This window comes from Oncorhynchus keta, unplaced genomic scaffold (assembly GCF_023373465.1).
Source record: "Oncorhynchus keta strain PuntledgeMale-10-30-2019 unplaced genomic scaffold, Oket_V2 Un_contig_13672_pilon_pilon, whole genome shotgun sequence".
NCBI classification, from domain to species: Eukaryota; Metazoa; Chordata; class Actinopteri; order Salmoniformes; family Salmonidae; genus Oncorhynchus; species Oncorhynchus keta.
In genome coordinates this window covers 70,370-78,340 of record NW_026278315.1, presented here as the reverse complement: position 1 = coordinate 78,340, position 7,971 = coordinate 70,370, and the positions used below count along the sequence as shown (strand labels likewise).

Here is a 7,971-nt window from a genome sequence, read left to right as displayed (position 1 = left end):
TGCTGGCAAAACGCACAAGTGCTGTTTGAATGAATGTTTACGCGCCTGCTTCTGCCTACCACCGCTCAGTCAGATACTTAGATACTTGTATGCTCAGTCAGATTATATGCAATGCAGGACATTGTTTTTTATAAGATAAGTTTAATGCTAGCTAGCAACTTACCTTGGCTTACTGCATTTGCGTAACAGTCTCCTTGTGGAGTGCAACGAGAGAGAGGCAGGTCGTTTTGCGTTGGACTAGTTAACTGTAAGGATGCAAGATTGGCTCCCCCGAGCTGACAAGATGAAAATCTGTCGTTCTGCCCCTGAACAAGGCTGTTAACCTCTCTCTCTCCCTCCCTTCTCTGGCTCAGCCATATCCAGACCTCCTCTCTCTCTTCTCTGGCTCAGCCATATCCAGACCTCCCTCTCTCCCTCTATTCTCTGTCTCAGCCATATCCAGACCTCCTCCCTCTCTTCTCTGTCTCAGCCATATCCAGACCTCCTCTCTCTCTTGTCTGTCTCAGCCATATCCAGACCTCCCCTCTCTCCCTCTCTTCTCTGTCTCAGCCATATCCAGACCTCTCTCTCCCTCTCTTCTCTGGCTCAGCCATATCCAGACCTCCCCTCTCTCCCTCTATTCTCTGTCTCAGCCATATCCAGACCTCCTCCCTCTCTTCTCTGTCTCAGCCATATCCAGACCTCCTCTCTCTCTTCTCTGTCTCAGCCATATCCAGACCTCCCCTCTCTCCCTCTCTTCTCTGTCTCAGCCATATCCAGACCTCTCTCTCCCTCTCTTCTCTGTCTCAGCCATATCCAGACCTCCTCTCTCTGTCTGTCTCAGCCATATACAGACCTCCTCTCTCTCTTCTCTGGCTCAGCCATATCCAGACCTCCTCTCTCTCTTCTCTGTCTCAGCCATATCCAGACCTCCTCTCTCTCTTCTCTGTCTCAGCCATATCCAGACCTCCTCTCTCTCTTCTCTGTCTCAGCCATATCCAGACCTCCTCTCTCTCTTCTCTGGCTCAGCCATATCCAGACCTCCCTCTCTCTTCTCTGGCTCAGCCATATCCAGACCTCATCCCTCTCTTCTCTGTCTCAGCCATATCCAGACCTCCTCTCTCTCTTCTCTGTCTCAGCCATATCCAGACCTCATCCCTCTCTTCTCTGTCTCAGCCATATCCAGACCTCCTCTCTCTCTTCTCTGTCTCAGCCATATCCAGACCTCATCCCTCTCTTCTCTGGCTCAGCCATATCCAGACCTCCTCCCTCTCTTCTCTGTCTCAGCCTTATCCAGACCTCATCCCTCTCTTCTCTGGCTCAGCCATATCCAGACCTCCTCCTTCTCTTCTCTGTCTCAGCCTTATCTAGACCTCATCCCTCTCTTCTCTGGCTCAGCCATATCCAGACCTCCTCCTTCTCTTCTCTGTCTCAGCCTTATCTAGACCTCATCCCTCTCTTCTCTGGCTCAGCCATATCCAGACCTCCTCTCTCTCTTCTCTGTCTCAGCCTTATCCAGACCTCATCCCTCTCTTCTCTGGCTCAGCCATATCCAGACCTCCTCTCTCTCTTCTCTGCCTCAGCCATATCCAGACCTCCTCTCTCTCTTCTCTGGCTCAGCCTTATCCAGACCTCATCCCTCTCTTCTCTGGCTCAGCCATATCCAGACCTCCTCTCTCTCTTCTCTGTCTCAGCCTTATCCAGACCTCATCCCTCTCTTCTCTGGCTCAGCCATATCCAGACCTCCTCTCTCTCTTCTCTGGCTCAGCCATATCCAGACCTCCTCTCTCTCTTCTCTTGCTCAGCCATATCCAGACCTCCTCTCTCTCTTCTCTGTCTCAGCCTTATCCAGACCTCATCCCTCTCTTCTCTGGCTCAGCCATATCCAGACCTCCTCTCTCTCTTCTCTGTCTCAGCCATATCCAGACCTCCTCTCTCTCTTCTCTGTCTCAGCCTTATCCAGACCTCTCTCTCTTCTCTGTCTCAGCCATATCCAGACCTCCCCTCTCTCTCCCCCTTCTCCTGGCACAGAAAGAAAGATACCCACACACACAGTCTGTCCATCTGCTCTGTTCTTCTCCTCTCCTGACTGCTCCAGGCTGGCCCAGGTAGGAGGGGATCATTCTGCAGTCCTGTAACCCCAGCTAAGCGAGGCACAACACTGTAGTGGTTGTGGGTGTGTGGGACAGCATGATGCAGGTTCTGTCAGACGTGGAAGTCATGTAAGTCGCTCTGGATAAGAGCGTCTGCTAAATGACTTAAATGTAAATGTAATGAACAGGAGGTAAAGGATGGGTGGGACTGTCACTGCTCTCTACAACCTCTGAATGATATGAATGACTGTGGTGGGCTGGGGAAGGTTCAGAGAGCATATCCCACCCACCTTCAACATGAACAGGAGATAAAGGATGGGTGGGACTGTCGCTGCTCTCTACAGCCTCTGAATGATATGAATGACTGTGGTGGGCTGGGGGAAGGTTCAGAGAGCATATCCCACCCACCTTCAACATGAACAGGAGATAAAGGATGGGTGGGACTGTCGCTGCTCTCTACAGCCTCTGAATGATATGAATGACTGTGGTGGGCTGGGGGAAGGTTCAGAGAGCATATCCCACCCACCTTCAACATGAACAGGAGATAAAGGATGGGTGGGACTGTCGCTGCTCTCTACAGCCTCTGAATGATATGAATGACTGTGGTGGGCTGGGGGAAGGTTCAGAGAGCATATCCCACCCACCTTCAACATGAACAGGAGGTAAAGGATGGGTGGGACTGTCGCTGCTCTCTACAGCCTCTGAATGATATGAATGACTGTGGTGGGCTGGGGAAGGTTCAGAGAGCATATCCCACCCACCTTCAACATGAACAGGAGATAAAGGATGGGTGGGACTGTCGCTGCTCTCTACAGCCTCTGAATGATATGAATGACTGTGGTGGGCTGGGGGAAGGTTCAGAGAGCATATCCCACCCACCTTCAACATGAACAGGAGATAAAGGATGGGTGGGACTGTCGCTGCTCTCTACAGCCTCTGAATGATATGAATGACTGTGGTGGGCTGGGGAAGGTTCAGAGAGCATATCCCACCCACCTTCAACATGAACAGGAGATAAAGGATGGGTGGGACTGTCGCTGCTCTCTACAACCTCTGAATGATATGAATGACTGTGGTGGGCTGGGGAAGGTTCAGAGAGCATATCCCACCCACCTTCAACATGAACAGGAGGTAAAGGATGGGTGGGACTGTCGCTGCTCTCTACAGCCTCTGAATGATATGAATGACTGTGGTGGGCTGGGGGAAGGTTCAGAGAGCATATCCCACCCACCTTCAACATGAACAGGAGGTAAAGGATGGGTGGGACTGTCGCTGCTCTCTACAGCCTCTGAATGATATGAATGACTGTGGTGGGCTGGGGGAAGGTTCAGAGAGCATATCCCACCCACCTTCAACATGAACAGGAGATAAAGGATGGGTGGGACTGTCGCTGCTCTCTACAACCTCTGAATGATATGAATGACTGTGGTGGGCTGGGGAAGGTTCAGAGAGCATATCCCACCCACCTTCAACATGAACAGGAGGTAAAGGATGGGTGGGACTGTCGCTGCTCTCTACAGCCTCTGAATGATATGAATGACTGTGGTGGGCTGGGGGAAGGTTCAGAGAGCATATCCCACCCACCTTCAACATGAACAGGAGATAAAGGATGGGTGGGACTGTCGCTGCTCTCTACAACCTCTGAATGATATGAATGACTGTGGTGGGCTGGGGAAGGTTCAGAGAGCATATCCCACCCACCTTCAACATGAACAGGAGGTAAAGGATGGGTGGGACTGTCGCTGCTCTCTACAACCTCTGAATGATATGAATGACTGTGGTGGGCTGGGGGAAGGTTCAGAGAGCATATCCCACCCACCTTCAACATGAACAGGAGGTAAAGGATGGGTGGGACTGTCGCTGCTCTCTACAGCCTCTGAATGATATGAATGACTGTGGTGGGCTGGGGGAAGGTTCAGAGAGCATATCCCACCCACCTTCAACATGAACAGGAGATAAAGGATGGGTGGGACTGTCGCTGCTCTCTACAGCCTCTGAATGATATGAATGACTGTGGTGGGCTGGGGGAAGGTTCAGAGAGCATATCCCACCCACCTTCAACATGAACAGGAGGTAAAGGATGGGTGGGACTGTCGCTGCTCTCTACAGCCTCTGAATGATATGAATGACTGTGGTGGGCTGGGGAAGGTTCAGAGAGCATATCCCACCCACCTTCAACATTAACAGTTTTCCAGTCGGATCAGAAACGCGACAACAAACACGGAGCCCGTCTGTAATCCTGCTGTCCCCAGACTGGACATGTTGGTCAATGGACTGAGAAGAGGTGGTATTTCCACGGCAGGAGCAGTGGAGGGCTGATGGAGAGAAGAATCCAGCGTCTGTGTTCCTCTGGCCTCTCTGAATCCAGACGGTCAAGGTTTCATCTCAAAATGCACCCTATTCCCTATTTAGTGCAATACTTTTCACCAGGATCCATCCAAAGTAGAGCACTAAATAGGGAATAGGGAGCCATTTGGGACACAGCCCAAGCCTAGCCACAGGACCAGATGAAATTTGGAACTTAATTCAATTGGATACTGTCTCTCAGGTCACAAAGGTCAAGCTGGGCTCTGAGCTGCTGTATTCACTGTCCTCCCAAGGCCTCTCAAGATTCTGAAACCCCTCCACAGACAAGAATGTTTTTCCCTTTTCTCTTTCAAAGAGTCTGTGATGTGAAGGGCTTCCCACACAATGTTCCGTTCACAGAGTCAGTTTTCCAAGAGTACATTGCTCTTGGGGGCAGGGCAAGGGGGCGGGGCTTCCCTTTCAGCTCTGTAGGGCAGCAGGATGGGACCACAACCCACTCTCTCCTCTACTTCCATTCCGTCTCCTCTGCTTCTTTATCCCCCCTAATCTTCTCTCTACTTCCCTCATTTCCCCTCTTCCTACTCCATCCTCCTCTCCCCTCTACTTCCCTAATTTCTCCTCCTCTCCCCTCTACCTCCCCCTTTCTCCTCTATAATTCCCTCTACTCTCCCCTCAATTTCCCACACTCTACTTCCATCCTCCCCTATATTTCACCACCCCTCTACTCCCCTCCATCCTACTCTCCCCTCCATCCTACTCTCCCCTCCATCCTACTCTCCCCTCCATCCTACTCTCCCCTCTACTTCCCTCCCTCCCTCCCTCCATCCATCCTCCTCTCCCCTCCATCGTCCTCTACTTCACTCCATGCTCCTCTCCACTCCATGCTCCTCTCCCCTCCATCCTCCTCTCCCCTCCATCCTCCTCTCCCCTCTACTTTCCTCCATCCTCCTCTCCCCTCCTCCCTCTATCCTCCTCTCCACTCCATCCTCCTCTCCCCTCTACTTCCCTCCATCCTCTCTACTTCCCTCCATCCTCTCTACTTCCCTCCATCCTCTCTACTTCCCTCCATCCTCTCTACTTCCCTCCATCCTCTCTACTTCCCTCCATCCTCTCTACTTCCCTCCATCCTCTCTACTTCCCTCCATCCTCTCTACTTCCCTCCATCCTCTCTACTTCCCTCCATCCTCTCTACTTCCCTCCATCCTCTCTACTTCCCTCCATCCTCTCTACTTCCCTCCATCCTCCTCTTCCAGTCAGACCAGCTCGGAGCCTCTGGGAAATAACACACCCAGCCTTCTACAGAAGCTACACAGTCAGGAGGCCAGAGTGACAACATGAGGGTCTGCCCTGACAAACAAGCAACAACTAGCATCTGGCTGACTAATACTAAAGGAATAAACACAATGCATTGGTCACAGTTAGTAGTGGTGGCTATGAATGAGGTCACCACTACTCAGAGGTAGATATAGCCTGCATGTGTGTGTGGGTCCTCCTGCTATAATTCCCAGCATGTTAAAGAGCTCATTGACTGGGGAGGGGGATTTAAAAGAGAACAAGACCCATCAAAGGACAGTATTAACTTTAAAGAAGGACCCTGAGCCTCGATGGGGCGATGCTTACTGAGTTGAGCAGTAGCCTCGAGTGCCCCCGCACACTATGCTGTCATCGGCCCGCTCTCACGGTGGTGAGTCACACACTCCCTCCCGCTGATGTGCCAGAGTGACTCGCGTTAAAACACACTTTGGGAAAGCAGAGGCTGCAGAACAGAGCGCTGCCCAACACACTCTGAGCAGTGAGCACAGAGAGGAAGCTTCTAGAAAGAACACAGAGCAAGAGGAGGCTTCTAGAAAGAACACAGAGCGAGAGGAGGCTTCTAGAAAGAACACAGAGCGAGAGGAGGCTTCTAGAAAGAACACAGAGCGAGAGGAGGCTTCTACAAAGAACACAGAGCGAGAGGAGGCTTCTAGAAAGAACACAGAGCGAGAGGAGGCTTCTAGAAAGAACACAGAGCGAGAGGAGGCTTCTAGAAAGAACACAGAGCGAGCGAGGGAGGCTTCTAGAAAGAACACAGAGCGAGAGGAGGCTTCTAGAAAGAACACAGAGCGAGAGGAGGCTTCTAGAAAGAACACAGAGCGAGAGGAGGCATCTAGAAAGAACACAGAGCGAGAGGAGGCTTCTAGAAAGAACACAGAGCGAGAGGAGGCTTCTAGAAAGAACACAGAGCGAGAGGAGGCTTCTAGAACACAGAGCGAGAGGAGGCTTCTAGAAAGAACACAGAGCGAGAGGAGGCTTCTAGAACACAGAGCGAGAGGAGGCTTCTAGCACACAGAGCGAGAGGAGGCTTCTAGCACACAGAGCGAGAGGAGGCTTCTAGCACACAGAGCGAGAGGAGGCTTCTAGCACACAGAGCGAGAGGAGGCTTCTAGCACACAGAGCGAGAGGAGGCTTCTAGCACACAGAGCGAGAGGAGGCTTCTCGAACACAGAGCGAGAGGAGGCTGTTGTAATAGTTGTAAATGAGAACTTGTTCTCAACTAGTTAAATAAAGGTGAAATAAATAAATAAATAAATAATTGGTTGAGCAGAGAGAGCTGGTCAGAGGATGGTAGACGGTGGGGTCTGCTGATATCTTGTAGAGGGTAAATCAGGGAACCAGTCTGACTCTTACAGCTACTGGGCTTCTCCTCTTCCTCTCTGTGTAGCACCACTTGGGTGATGCCTCAGCAGCTCTGGGCGACAGAAAGATCACCACACAACGTTCAGAATAGTAGCCAGTCGTCCTCACCACGAGCCCTCTGCCTCGGCACTGCTGTAGTCCTCTGTCTCCCATTCCCCTCACCCCTCAGGCCACTTTTCAAATGATGTTGTCAGAAGATCAGGAATTGGCAGCCAGGTGAAACAAAAACATTAGCCAGCTAGCTAGCTAGTTAGCCAAGCAAAAACATTAGCCAGCTAGCTAGCTAGTTAGCCAAGCAAAAACATTAGCCAGCTAGCTAGCTAGTTAGCCAAGCAAAAACATTAGCCAGCTAGCTAGCTAGCCAAGCAAAAAACATTAGCCAGCTAGCTAGCTAGTTAGCCAAGCAAAAACATGTTAACCTGTCAGTCAATCTGCAAATCCATGGCTGAAAAACATGTTAACCTGTCAGTCAATCTGCAAATCCATGGCTGAAAAACATGTTAACCTGTCAGTCAATCTGCAAATCCATGGCTGAAAAACGCCAGATACATGCAATAAACACTCTGCTATCTAAAACTATCAACCATTAACACCTACAAAAATGACTTCATATGTACACATCTACAGGAGCTCTGTGCTTAGGCTGCTACTAGGGCGCCATGGTAACAACAGAACAGTCTAACTATAGAAAATAGTGGGGTTCAGAGAGACAGCCAGGGAGAGCTGCAGGCTGCAACACAGTAGCTGGCTCTGTTTCAGACACCTATTAAGGTTCAAGAGGACCAGCATTCATATCGCTGGGAGAGCTACACCACTCAGCTCTGTGAAACCAGTACACAGGAAACATACACAGCCTAAGGAATTCAGTTGGGGTGTGTGTGTGCTTATGATTGAATGCAAAGTGTACAAATACATG

General features: G+C 50.8%; 1 long non-coding RNA gene across 10 annotated transcripts; it reads right to left on the bottom strand.

Annotated features, from left to right (window-relative positions):
* Positions 1 to 664: 664 nt before the first annotated feature.
* On the bottom strand, positions 665 to 1,992 carry LOC127918191 (uncharacterized). Of its 10 annotated transcripts, XR_008099400.1 has the most exons (5): positions 1,945 to 1,992; positions 1,871 to 1,912; positions 1,057 to 1,759; positions 836 to 1,020; positions 667 to 681 (listed from the first exon to the last, which is right to left on the bottom strand). It is a non-coding gene; the product is annotated as an uncharacterized LOC127918191 (long non-coding RNA). The 10 variants fall into 10 exon arrangements; XR_008099398.1 differs by lacking the exon at positions 1,945 to 1,992 and having other exon boundaries at positions 1,057 to 1,241; positions 1,279 to 1,906; XR_008099405.1 differs by lacking the exon at positions 1,945 to 1,992 and having other exon boundaries at positions 1,057 to 1,463; positions 1,501 to 1,906.
* Positions 1,993 to 7,971: the final 5,979 nt, after the last annotated feature.